The sequence below is a fragment of the Canis lupus genome, chromosome 11 (assembly GCF_011100685.1).
Source record: "Canis lupus familiaris isolate Mischka breed German Shepherd chromosome 11, alternate assembly UU_Cfam_GSD_1.0, whole genome shotgun sequence".
NCBI lineage: Eukaryota > Metazoa > Chordata > Mammalia > Carnivora > Canidae > Canis > Canis lupus.
In genome coordinates, this window is record NC_049232.1 from 30503982 (window position 1) to 30518826 (window position 14845).

The 14845-nt window shown below is 34.5% G+C and overlaps 1 protein-coding gene across 13 annotated transcripts in view; it reads right to left on the reverse strand.

Moving 5' to 3' along the window:
- Positions 1-14845, reverse strand: part of PTPRD (protein tyrosine phosphatase receptor type D) — a 2163408-nt gene that overhangs the window by 1318411 nt on the left and 830152 nt on the right. For all 13 annotated transcript variants that reach the window (XM_038552342.1, XM_038552385.1, XM_038552349.1 and 10 more), the window contains one exon: positions 11822-11860. The gene's annotated coding sequence lies outside the window, so the exon portion shown is untranslated. The remainder of the gene's footprint in view (positions 1-11821; positions 11861-14845) is intronic.

Consider the following 14845-nt stretch of genomic DNA (forward strand, 5'->3'; position numbering starts at 1 on the left):
TGGTGCAAATTTAAGAAGACATAACTCTTTACCTAAATACAAAGATGGAGAAGAGGTGAAACTTTTCATCCAAAATAGATTACCAGAGTTGGAAATAATTTATAGACAGATTCATTTCACAAATGAGAAAACTGAGACCTGGAGTTTTTTTTTTTTTTTTTTTTAAGATTTTATTTTTTATTTTATTTTATTTTATTTTATTTATTTTATTTATTTTATCTTATTTTATTTTCTTTTATTTTTTATTTTATTTTATTTTATTTTATTTTATTTTATTTATTTTATTTTATTTTATTTTATTTTGCTTGAGAGAGAGCATGAGCAGAGGGGAAGGGCAGAGGTAGAAGCAGACTCCCTGCTGAGCAGGGAGCCCAATGTAAGGCTCCATCTCAGGTCCATGAGATCATGACCTGAAGTGAAGGCAGACACTTAACCCAACTGATCCACCCAGATGCCCAAGACCTAGAGATTTAAATTGTTTGTCCTAAGTCACACACGAGAAGTCGATAGTAGAACCAGCCTACAAACCAATCTCAAGGAGCATGAAGATGTTCCTGGAGCACAATATTGTTTCCATGGGTATTTATTTTTTTCAAACCAATAATAAGTCATTTGTTCTTTTAAATTCTTACTTATTGAGTAGCCCAGGTGGCTTAGCGGTTTAGTGCTGCCTTCAGTCTGGGGTGTGATCCTGCAGACCCGGGATCGAGTCTCACGTCGGGCCACCTGCATGGAGCCTGCTTCTCTCTCTGCCTCTCTCTCTCTCTGTGTGTGTCTCTCATGAATAAATAAATAAAATCTTATAAAAAATAAAATAAATTCTTATTTATTTAAGGATATGAAGGTAAAAATCTGAAATCAAGATCACATTGGAAATTTGGGCAATGTACTGAACATATATAGAATAACTGTGCATTGCTTTGAAATAAAAGTTATCAGAATAATTCCCAAAGAAGATATTTAAAGTTTACTTAATATATTTTAAAATTATAAAGTAGGGATCCCTGGGTGGCGCAGCGGTTTAGCGCCTGCCTTTGGCCCAGGGCGCAATCCTGGAGACCCGGGATCGAATCCCACATCGGGCTCCCGGTGCCTGGAGCCTGCTTCTCCCTCTGCCTATGTCTCTGCCTCTCTCTCTCTCTCTCTCTCTCTCTCTGTGACATAAATAAATAAAAATAAAATAAAATAAAATAAAATTATAAAGTATAGGAGCCTGGGTGGCTCAGTTAGTTAAGCCTCGGCCTTTGCCTCAGGTCATGATCTCAGGGTCCTGGGATGGAGTCTCAAGTTGGGCTTCTGGCTCAGTACGGACTCTGCTTTTCCCTTTGCCTCTCACCCCGCTTGTGTGCTCTCTCTCTTTCTCTCACAAATAAATAAACAATAATCTTTAAAAAATAAAATAAAATTATAAAGTATATGCTAACGTCCTGCTACATGGTAAAAATAAATAGTGTAAAATAATAACAGCATAAGTGTAGCCCCCAAAATAATGCTCTTAAATGTGACAACTGGAAAAGACAGGATAAGACTACACTATTTTTAGTGAGCAAAAGTTAGTTTTACTTTTTAATAGGAATTAGTTAGAACAAAACCATGCCACAATAAAATTGAACTTTGTGTCTTTATTCTACAAGGAATACATGTTTGACCACAAGAAATGTGATCTGTCTTCTATCAGAAGAGAACTTTTTACCTTAATATCTGAGGCTTGGCAATAGAAAAAGACTATTTTGCTAAAAAGGAGTGATATTACTATAGAAGTTAAATGTAAAACTTCAGTAATGTCTTTAAGGGCTGACTTTAGGATTCTGGAATGATGACTTCATGCATTTTAAAAATTCAATTATAGTTGACATATCAATGATGTCACACATTTCAATGAGAACTTCAATTCTCTTCAGTAGAATTTTTAAAAGATTTTATTTATTTATTTATTCATTCATTCATTCATGATAGACGCAGAGAGAGAGAGAGAGAGAGAGAGAGAGAGGCAGAGACACAGGCAGAAGGAGAAGCAGGCTCCGTGCAGGGAGCCCAATGTGGGACTCGATCCCAGGACTCCAGGATCACGCCCTGGGCCAAAGGCAGGCACTAAATCACTGAGCCACCCCGGGATCCCCTCTTCAGTAGAATTTTTAAAGAAATAGACATGGGTGGTATAATTTCTTGCCAAAACCTCAGTTGTTTTCTGCTCAGATCATTTCTGTGTTCATTGGAAGAGTACATTAATCAAATTAACACAAGAATTATAGTACTGAACCTTTTTAATGCACTGGAATGCAGACTGAACAGTCACAATCAAAGACACAGAGAACAACTAAAATCTGAGCTTCTCTATAAAAATGCAAGCTGTGAATACCAATCAAGACTTTTGTACATACAATTTGAAAAATGGTTTTCCTCATTCCTAAAGGAAAGTTTGCAGGAATATTAGTGAGGGAGGCTTATCAGTAGTTATTTCCTTAAATTTGAATATAGTCTCTTGACTCAGGTTTCTTGATTTTCTTTTCAGTATAGAAAATATTTGTAATTATTTAGATACATGTTGATACAACAAAATGTCCAAATTTTCCTTTTTAGGGAAGAAATGTTTGAGTTTTTGAGACAAATATTTTTGACAAGTTATAGTACTTCAGGAAGATACAGTAACATTTTTATAAGAACTATTCTCTCAAAATAACACTTGGAAACGAAACTTGATCATACATGTAATCATTGGAAGTACTCTTTTAAGTCTTTCTTGGCAGGAGATTTCTTTTAAAAAAGCAGACGACCTCAGGGCAGCACGGGTGGCTCAGCGGTTTAGAGCCGCCTTCAGCCCAGGGCCTGATCCTGGAGACCTGGGATCGACTCTCACATCAGGCTCCCTGCATGGAGGCTGCTTGTTCCTCTGCTTGTGTCTCTGTCTCTGTCTGTCTCTCTTTCTCCCTCATGAATAAATAAATGAAATCTTAAAAAAAAAAAAAAAAAAGCAGATGACTAAAGGGAATCCTACAAAAGTAGAGATAGAATCCAACCAATTCAGTATTTTGAGTAATACAGCAACTACACAGCTACCTAATTATGAAACATGATTTATTTGACTTGGTAGAGTTTTAGGTCAGAAAAAGAAATCCTACACTATGGTTTATGGACAACTTGTATGTCTGTTTAACAGAGTATTGGTGTGTCATATAATACCAAGAAAACTTAATTCCAGAATAAATCCTCCATATGATCTTTCTCAGAAATCTCCTTGGTTATATTCATTTAATCTTACACCAAAAACATCCCCCCTCTCAGAGATCCATATGAGAATACTGCCATTGTCACACATATGTGTCAAGTCTCTGCATTCCATATGTAGGAACCAGTACACATGTCCAAGTTATAATGGATATCTCAAAGCAAAGATAGAGGTTGAAGTCAGATTCTCACTCTCAAGTAGGTAGCCATTGGCAGGACAATGTAAAATCCTCCATATTTATTCCTATTAGCCTAGCCCCATTCTCCTAAAGCCTGCCCACCTTGCCACTTACTATTATTGCTCAGTATCTTCAGCAAAAAATGTGATATTCTTTAGGGATTTTTAAAAATCATTGTAAGTATCTATATGACTATTGTAAAATTTTACTTAATAAAAAGCATATTTTAAAAAGATCAAATACAAGGTCAAAGCAGTTTTGGTGGTTGTGGAAAAAGTAAACTATATATACGTTAAAAACACAAATGCGTACGTATGATATCATACATGGCTGAAAATAAGTGGTCATTTGGAGATTCTGCTTTCAGTGAGTTATTCACAGAACTACATTATATGGTAGAAAAACTATTTAAATGAATAAGTAAAGTATACATATTTGAGGACTAATTTAGAAATAGCAAGATATAGAGAAAATGATACATTCTATGTCAATGAAACAATTGAACAGGGAAAAGGTATTTACTTGACAATGGATCAATACCTACATGACAAACAAAAGCATACAGGGTCAGTAACAAAACTCCATGCTTACATTTTTTTTTCAGGGAAATTAAACATATTGTACAATATTGCCTTTCTTTAATCTCATTTTTATTATCTTTTTATGTTTCCCTGTTCTTCCTCCATTTCTGAAATTGTGAAAAACATCTCTTACCATCTATCTCCCACTTACAATAAAACCAATTCAGCAACACTAGAAAATAATAGTGACACATGCAAAGACCTTTTCATGTGCCTCAATATGTCTATGGGAAACTTTTCAAAGTATCTTTTTCTAATACAACAGTTTGTATCGCAGAAGTGGTTTTCAGGCTGGGGCAAACTGAAAATGATTGTTTTAGCATCTCTCTCAAAAACCAAGGGAGAGAGATGAGAACTTGACAGGGCATCAGCTGCAAATCATAGAGCATCCCTGGTATCACATGATATTTATCGGACCATAAGTCCAGTGTTCTGAGTACTCAAAATAGAGGAAATAACAATGCAAACACAGAGAATAATAAACATATCTATATTAAGCCTATTATGATAATATTTTCATTTCGGTGAACACCTGGAGAAGTACTACTTGAGTTAGGACAACAGGCAAAAAATCAAGCAGGGGACATTGTGCTTAATTAACCACAAAATATTCTTTCCATGTATTAGTACTAAGACAGAGAAGATAACACCAGTAGATCTATTGGAATCCTTATTTAAATTGTTTTCATAAAAGTCTTTATTAATATTCTATGTCAGATGAGAGTGCTTGAAGAGTAGATAAGCTAACTTTCCAGTAAAAGGACAGTTAACCATATAGTCTGATTATCGACACTACAAGCATTCAACTGAGTAAAGGTTGTTTTTTGCAAGTATGTGAGTCCTATGCCACCCTGAGGAGCAAACTACTCATATGAAATAAATTTGTTCAGTGCAAAGGAAAAATGTTTAAAAACTAATAGTCTCACCAAAATGAATTGTGCTGCCCTACAAAGATTTCCTGAACTCCATTCTGAGGTGAAATTAGGTGAGAGGAGCAAGTAGACACAGTTAATACAAATTGTTGAAAGGATGTAACACCAAAGTCAGGCTGAATTTCAAATGTAATAATAGCTCTGATTCTTAAAAGTTGAATAAAATTTTTAGAGGTAAATTTAAATGTCCCACAACTATTTTAAAGGCTATTAATGATTGGCATGAAATACTTCAAGAGGCATAATTTGCTGTGCCCCCTTCCATTGTGGTATATTTAAATTCTTTCAATTCTAGGTAATTGTATACAATTATTTTTGCTCTCCAGTCCTGTGTGTAAAAAAAAAATAAGTTATGTTTAATTAATTAGCTATTGTAGAAATGATGCTGGAGGGCATGTTGGTGGCATTTAAATGAGTACATCTCTTAAGTAAAAATGAGAAAGCATATGGAGACTTCCACTATAAAAGTCAAAAGAAGAAGAAGACATAAGGGGGGGCTGTTGCTTTAGAACCTTTCAAAAAAAAGAAAGAGCTAAACATAGATTACTCTGAGCACCACACCTCAATAAAATCAACTAAGACATAGAGAATCTTTTTAATTTAAGAAAAAGGAAAACATTGTCATATGGGTTTTCTATCCCTAATGCCAGATATGATTAAAGAGCTAAAAGTATTATTATTACAAGAAAGTTGGTCATAGTTCAACTGAGGTGTACTATTTAAAGATTAGATATATGTCTTATATTTTTCCCTATTTCATGTTGTTTGGTTCATCTAAAGATATTTGTTAAGGAAATAATAGCTGATTTTATTAAATATTTTGGTATATATTTTCTCGAGACTACAATTTGGGGGCCAGTGTTACCTGCTTTGCCAAGGAAAAAATACTTAGTGAAAAGAGAGAACTATTTTAAAGTAAAAAATAATTGTTGAAATAATACCTTTACAAACAGACTCTGGATTTTAGAATTACCCAAACACTACCATGACCATTTTTCCAGAACAATTTGATTAGATTGGATAGACATAGTGTTGCTGTAACAAAACCAAAGAAAACAACAGTAACAACAACAACAAACCCAAACCCAAAAACACCTTAGTGGTTTAAGACAAAAAATACGTCTTAGACTTCTCAATTGACTATGGAACTGAAGGACTTGCCACAGCAGCTGTCTTTCATCAGTAAGTCAAGCATTCAGGATGATCTACTCTAATGGCTCCATTATTTCAAGGTGATACATCTTGTGCAGAGGCAGAAAGCCTACAAAAGCACACTTCCACTTTTCCTTAGCTAGAAGTAACCCCATGGCCCCACAAAACTGGAAGGTGGAAATATAATTTCCTTCACACTCAAGAGTGAAAGGAAACCTAGATACTGATATGCACTACCAACATTTCTCATACTAACCACATGGTTCCCAATAACCTGCTATCCCAGTAACATAAAGGGATACAATGCAAAGCCTAAAACAAAAGCTCAGAATTTTAAACAATACCAGTTTTCAAAAAGAAAAAAAAAGTAAAAGAATAATTATACAGAACACATAAAATGATGATCCCTGAAGTCTGTGTCATGTCATATTGTTTTTATATCACCCAACCTCTATCAGACTGCTTGATAAGTTACTCGATAAATTGTAAGGCAATGCATGGAGAAATGAATTGGCATGAGTATGAATCCTTCCTTTGGTCTCTTAACATATGACTTATGTTCACATTATGCCAATTCACATCAGAATAGCATGCTAACACTAAACAATTTTAGTAATTATATCGCTTTGAAATTTATGGAATATTTTGATATACTAATTCAAAACAATGAGGTAGACATATGTGTGTGGTTCCTTTCCGTTTTCACATGCAACCTAAGAAACTCACAAAACATAAAATATTTTAACACCAAACATTTAATTTTCAAGGGGTGGGGTATTTTACAGCATCAAACACTTTGGCATATGTCCAAGAAATATTTTTAAACCATCTATATTGAAGACAGTATTCAATTCCTGGAAGATGCAGTACTCCAGTTGAATAATTTATACTAATTCAAAGAAATTCCATGAGTAATGCTAAGCACATGAGTGTAATTTGCAGGTTGTCTGTAATACAGTTAAAAAAAAATGAGGATGGCCAAATTTACATAAAATTTGCATTAAAACTTGAGAACATGAATGAGAGAATAAAGTATCCATTAATCACCATTGTCTAAATGCAGAAAGATTATGTGGCTTTCCATAGATTTTACTTTTGTAATTAATGACACATAATGGTTTATGTATGCATATTTCTATCATATACATACATATTTATGACAGATTTCTATCATATATATGATAGATACAGCTAGATATAAATGACATAAAATATGTATGACATAAGAGATATATATCATATAAAAGATACCCACACAATTTGGGCACGATCTGTGAAAATTTTTCCCCCTTGGATTGATTGATTGATTGATTGATTGATTGATTTTTAAAATTTTATTTATTTATTCATGAGAGACACAGAGAGAGAGGCAGAGACATAGGCAGAGGGAGAAGCAGGCTCCCCACAGGGAGCCCAAGGTGAGACTCAATCCCAGAACTCTGGGATCACGCTCTGAGCCCAAGTCAGACGCTCAACCACTGAGCCACCCAGGTGTCCTCCCAGGCTTGGATTTAAACTAAGCAAGCTTTCTATCTTCTCAAATAACTATACAAGTACAATGATTAAATCTCTCTTTAACCACTTATGTATCAACTTTCTAAAGATCAGGGTTATGGCTCCAATACATGGATAATTAGGTTTTATTAAAACCTTACTGGGATACATTTTCTTTGGGAATGCCTAATAGCAGAGTCGCCAGAGTCCTAGGAATAAATTGAAATCTCAGTATCTTTAATTTACTAAGTGATTACACATTAAATAATTAACCTCTCTAACCCTTAGTATCCTTAGCTCTAAAATGGTGGCTAAAACACATGACTCAGATTATGATTGGAAGGTTTCAATGAGACTATGTCAAAAAAGCACCTAGCCTAGTATCTGATATACAGTGAGTGCTTAAAAATATGAATTCCCTTCAACCGTACGTAATTGTGCATATGTTATTCTGACCTCTTAAAAGGTCCAAACTCCAGGTGCAGAAAGTAAAATTTATGAATTGGAACAGATTGCTGCAATTGCACACACAGATACAAAATTCAGTGAATTGTAAGAATTAAACACATTATCTTATATAAGTGAAAAAATGCTGCAATATGATTTTCTGTAAATATTTTCAACATCAACATAGCAATGTTAGCTCTTCTGTACTGAACTGAATTTTTATTGCTGGCATTTAGTTCCAGGGTAACTATTATTTTTTTTAGTTTGAGAGTTATCATAACTGAATAGGGTATATTTTAATTTATTTACATTGTAATAGTTTACATATTATCATTTATATTTCTGTACTATTCTGATTTGACTTTCTCATTTATTTTATATTCTTTGAATTATATTCTAAAAAGAATTTTCTAGAGTGTATCCTATAATGCAGAATTTGTTTCAGGTAATACTATTAATCTTCCTCTATATTCTTATTGTTCTTTTCTTTAAAATAATAATTGGATAGAAGCAAACAAATATAGAAATTAAATTTTAGGTTTGGTCTTTATAAATGTAGGTGAGATCTTAAATAAATTAGTCAATTGAAATATTTCTTGGAAAACTATGAAACACAGATAAATGTGTTAGGTAAACCATAGTAAACAACACAAAATGGCATTGTTACCTCATTTATAGGCTTGCAAAACTGCTGAGTAAAAAATACATTAAAAAATAACTTAGAGCTTATGACACTATAAGGTAAAGTGTTGAACTCTGTGATCGTGAAAACAGAGTTTGGAAAGGGAAGATCAAACTACAATATTTTTTTAAATGAAGGCTCCCAGGAGAAAATGGGAGTTGAACTACACATTGAGGGATGAATGAATGAATAGAAAGCAGGTGTGTGGGCAGATAGGGAGGATCACTGTCTTGACAGGAGCCGGTGACAATGGGGGATGAGAGAGGAAAGAATTGAGCAATGCAACCCGCTCTGAGTTTCCTGGTTTGCACTCAAGGAAGACTGCTTTTGAATATGTGTGGAGGGACTCCCTTATATCTTACACAACAGATAGGGAGGGGGGAATGCTAATAGGAAACATGGTGGAATATACACAACTGAGAGTGTTGTTTTAGAATGAATCATCTGTCTGTCTTATGAGACATGGATTAGAAATGAGATGAACTACAAGACAGAAGAAAACCCAGAAGACAGGGCAGCCCAGGTGGCTCATGAGGTTTGGTGTAGCGCCGTCTTCAGCCCAGGGCTTGATCCTGGAGACCCAGGATCTAGTCCCATGTCAGGCTCCCTGCATGGAGCCTGCTTCTTCCTCTGCCTGTGTCTCTGCCTCTCTGCTCTCTTTCTCTCTCTCTATCTCTCTCCCTCTCTCTCTCTCTCTCTGTCTCTCATAAATAAATAAATAAATAAATAAATAAATAATAATGCATTGTGATGATCAGAATTGGAATACTGCACTGCCAGTATAAATAAGGAAGGAAGGTGGAATTAAGATAAAAGATAATTACAGGAGGAAGTTCCAATTACACTAATATAAATAAGAAAAGGTTTATGGGTGGAAAAAATCCAGAAACTCTGGGATTTTTAATGCTGGACATGGAGACATCAAATTTCTGCTGTCTGTGAGACCCTGCAAGTCTCTGAACCTTCCCAAAAAATGCTTAAGCAAAGTTTCCCATTAGTACCAAGTACTGGAGGGTTGGGAGGCTAACCCTCATTCTCATCCTGAGAATAACTAGTGGCTGAGCATGTGATCAGGACTTGTAAAAATTGCTAAGGAAAAATACAAACTTCAAATTTCTGCTGCTCCTATTTATGACTAAATATGGAACCCTGAGTTTCTTTGTTGGGAGCAGTTTCAACATAATCCTATCTGCAGGTAATGCAATATCCCACTCACATCTAGAAACGTATGTACAATAAAGAGAAACTGGTCTTTGTAGGCTGGGTAAAATGCTGGCAGACTATTATAACATTAACATATCTACTAACTGGCTGGACTCAAATATAAGGAACACCAAAGCAGATCCTGATGGGAGGGATGTGCGCCCGCACAATACAATGGAGTGCTGGTCCTGAGGAAGAATTGAGAAGGCTATCCTCTTTGGGAATGCATATCCAGTGGTTTCAGCAGTAGGACTGGATAGAAGTGTAAGTTTCCCCTTTTCTGTGCTGTGATTTTGTTAGCTTAACCTCAATTCTTCTATAGTCGTTTTTTTTTTTAAGATTTATTTATTTATTTATTTATTTATTTATTTATTTATTTATTTATGAGAGAGAGAGAGAGAGAGAGGCAGAGATACAGGAGGAGAAGCAGACTCCGTGCCGGGAGCCTGACCTGGGATTCGATCCCGGGACTCCAGGTTCGCACCCTGGGCCATAAGCAGTCGCTAAACCACTGAGCCACCCAGGGATCCCCTATAGTCGTTTTTAAATATGACAGTTTACTATCAACTTTGCTACTGTCTGGCAGAAGGTGTAGACTGGGATAGCTTGAAGCTGCACAGAAAAGTCATGAGAAGATGGCCAGAAGGTACTCACTGAGAAACCAGGAAAAGCATTTGGGAGCAAGAGCCAATACACAATAAAAAGGCATGCTGAACTCTCACCACCCTCCCATTCCAACCAAGCAATAACCAGTTATTAGTATATAATGGTGTGTAAGAAGGCTGTAATCCACACTCTGCCAAGATGGAATTTCCTATTACTCTCAGCTGGGTATACAGAAAAGGCAATCCTAAGAACTTTAAAAAATGTAATGGGGGTGCTCCCAGGCTAATAAACAAGAATAAAAATTCAAGATAGAATATTTTTTAGAAAATTAGGGACGCCTGGGTGGTTCAGTGGTTGAGCTGAGCTTCTGCCTTCAGCTCAGGGCGTGATCCCCACATCTGGCTCCCTGCGGGGAGACTGCTTCTCCCTCTGCCTCTGTCTCTGCCTCTTTCTGGGTCTCTCATGAATAAATAAAGGAACCTTAAAAAAAAAGACTCACCTAGAAAATTAAATAAGAGAATATGAGATAACATGTTTTATAATCTTACAGAGATTCAGAACATAGTAGGATCTCACCATATGAATTGGAATGTTATCAAACTTTCAATAATATTTGGAGGAAAATAAAAGGACTGGGTAGATTCTAAGATGAATAAAAAGCTGTTGTTTGTAAAAATATAATTTAATAGAAAAAATTCTACCTTAACATCATCTTTTTAATTAAATAATATATCTTTCCCATGTCTATAATGTATGTATCAGGCAAATGCCATAAGAAATTTTAGAGTTTCCATGGCAAAAGGAACAGTGTCTTCAGTGTGTTTCTAGTTTTATATTATGTAAGCTATAATACCAACATTTTAGCAATGAAAAAAATTTTAAATACAGTCATCATACTTAGCCCCCATGGTTTTTATGCAAAATGCAACTGTCACATTTGATATTAAAAGAAAATTTTTCCAATTAATACTTTCTACATTTTACCCAAAATAATCGTCTTTTCTAGGGCAGAATCTTTCCATGGTACGTTTTGATCCTTGAGGAACAAATGCTCCTGCTTTTTGGAATAATTTCCTGACCCATGAAATTGAATCTGAAAGTAGTATCTGGCCTTTCAGATCATTTTACATGTGCTAAGATGCAACTGATCTTCTTCTATTGGCCTTCTGAGATTCAACCTCAGGTGATGGAAATGAGGATAGAATTAGGAAAATGGATTAAGCTTGAGAGAGGAGAAAAAAAAAAAAAGAAACACCCTCCAAAGATTTGTGGCAAGGAAACAAAAATATTGATAATACTACATAACAAAAAATGTCTTACCAGATACTTGAAGTCACCAGATGATCCAGGAATCCAAGCCTAATAAAAATAAGAAAAAAGAAAGTGGGAGGGGGATGCTTTAGTTTTCTATTTAAAAAAATGACATGCAATAAAATTTTATAATTCTGTAAAATCATCTAAAATATTATAAACTGATGAGAATACTTTAGGAAATCATTTGCATAGGTGAAAAAATGTTTTTCATTTAAGTTAATGTGTTTATTTGATTTCCTATTATGCCATTAAAACAAAGAAAAGGAATGTAGTCTTGATTCTAAAACTCTATTTCCAATTATTCAGGTGACCATAATATTCAGTTTTATTCTTTAAGTTCTCAATGGAAGAGGGAATATCATTATTAAATGTACTTGAAATTCTCTATTTATTACTTGCATTTAATTTTCCTGTGGGTGAGGCAAAACCAAAGCTTCATTTTTAAAAGCTTTTCCAATTTTTCTGCCTTTGCTAGCTATCAGATAGCAATTAGTTTGGGCTTTGATTCATTTTAGAAAAGTAAATCCATGGAAGATATTATAATGATAAAAAATAAAAGAGTTTTAATTTCCAAATTATATTGAAATGCAGCTTCTATTTTTTGAAGGTTTTTGAAGTTTAAATGAAAGACAATGTCTGAACAGCAGAAATCCCCAAGAGAAGACCTAGCACCTGCCACGGGATGCAAAGGTTTTATAAATGTTGTCTTGTGGAAAGGCAATGGCAAACATTGTGAGGCCTTTTGTAAATATGACTGCCTTTCTCTGTGTTTGAGCAGAAATATTGAACTTCTAACCACTATTATTATAAAATAAAGGGTTTTTTTTTAAACATTTGAAGATTGCCTTTTATTTTTGCCTTGGGAATCAAGTTGGAAATAACATATTGTACAAGTGTTGAAACACATATCTTTCTTTGAAAGGGAGTAGAAAATACAATAAATGTGAAAAAGAATTGACACTATATCTAGGGTTTTGTGTGCATATGAGTATGTGTTTTCCTGTATTCTCAGAGTGCTTAAATTAGATTCTCTGGTCAGAATTATATTTATAATGCTGGATCACTAACTGGTAACAAATCATCCGGAATAAATCTACTAAAAATTACTTCTCAAGGACGTTGAATCAGTTGAGGAGACCAGAACTTCACTGGAGAAGAGCAAATAATGGGTTTTGTTGTATTATGAGAGTGTTCTTTGAATTCCCATCCTGCCTTCACGAGTGTAGAATGGATACTGTCTCCTGGAAGCCTCTGTTCTAAGATCTTAGTTCTAAGCCTAGGAGCCAGTTTTTATTCCTTTCCATATTTTAAATTATGTATTTGTTGTCAGTTGAAAACCACAAGAAACTTGCAAAAGTATAAAGCTTAATAAATTATCACAAAATAAACATTCATGTAATCAGCACACAGATCAAGAACTAGAGCATGACTGACACTAGAAACCTGAAGCTTTTTGTCACAATGTGTATACGTATAGACACATATATACACACATACACACAGCATACACACATAAATATATACACATACTTATATACACACAGTCTACACAAATATATGAGCATAGTGTGCACAGTATACACACACACAAACAGTTTGAACCCACTTGATTATTTCTTGTAGGTTATGCTGAAGCACAGGTTCAAATGAGAATACAAACCACCTGAGGCAACACAGATGTATATGTGGGGATTTGTGGAAGTGCAGCATGGATATCACATACTGATCATAAATAGCAGAATATATGGATTCTGCATTGCCAGAGAGGGGCAACCCTTTGAACAGATCCTGTAATGTCATTGAATGCATTGTGTATTGTAATCTCAATAAACTATTTATGATATGTATCTGCCTATGTATCCAGAGGTTTTGGTCATCCTATAGTTTTATTTTTCCTTAGTTTTAAACTTTATACAATTGGAATCAAACACTATATTTTCTTCTATGTCTAGTTTCTTTTCTTTAGCACCACATTTGTGAAATTCACCTGTCTTGTGGCTTGCGGCTATAATTTATTTGCATTAATCTGTAATGTTTCATTGGACAAATATTATGCAATCTATGTATTCAATTCTTTTTTGGAAGATACAAAGTTTCTACTTTTTTGTTATTATGAGCAATTCTATGAGCATCTTTTAAATATACATACATGTACTTCTTTTTCTAAAGATTTTATTCATTTATTCATGAGAGACACAGAGAGAGAGGCAGAGACACAGGCAGAGGGAGAAGCAGGCTCCCCATCAGAAGCCTGATGTAAGACTCAATCCCCAGACCCAGGATCATGCTCTGAGCTGAAGGCAGATGCTCAACCACTGAACCACTCAGGCATCCCAACATGTTCATGTACTTATGTTGGATATTTCCTAGGAGTAAATTACTATGTCAGAAAATGTGCATATGTTCTACTTTAGAAGATCTTGCCAAATAATTATGAGATGAGTTGCTATTGTTTCACAAATTCACCCAAAAATATTTATTCTGCTTGATTTTAGTCATTAGTTTACTGTGCAGTAGAATATAATTTTACATTTCTTGATTACTAATGAGTTTTAATGCATTTCTATGCATTAGTCATGTATATATGTGTTGGTTCATATATAGAGAAGATATTTTCAATTTTCTTTCCATTTTCTTTGGGTCTTCTCCATATTGATTTGTAGAAGTGTTTTACGTCTTCTAGTTATGAGCCCTTTCCTGGTTATATGTGGTGAAAATACATTTCCTACTCATGGCTTACCCTTCTATTATTCACTTATTGTGACTTTTGTTGAACATTAATTCTTAATTTTACTGCAGTCAAATTTAACAATCTCACTATTTTAATTTATTTTTGTGTCCTGCTAATTGCACAAAATGATCATATATAATCTACTCTATTTTCTCCTGAAAGTTTTCTTATGTTACTATTCTTTTGCATCTTGTGTATAATCAAAAAACCTATCTGAAATAAATGTTTGTTCAATGTGAGTTGGGAAATAGCTTAGTTATTTTACAAATTGATTCAACTAGGATGCCTGGGTGGCTCAA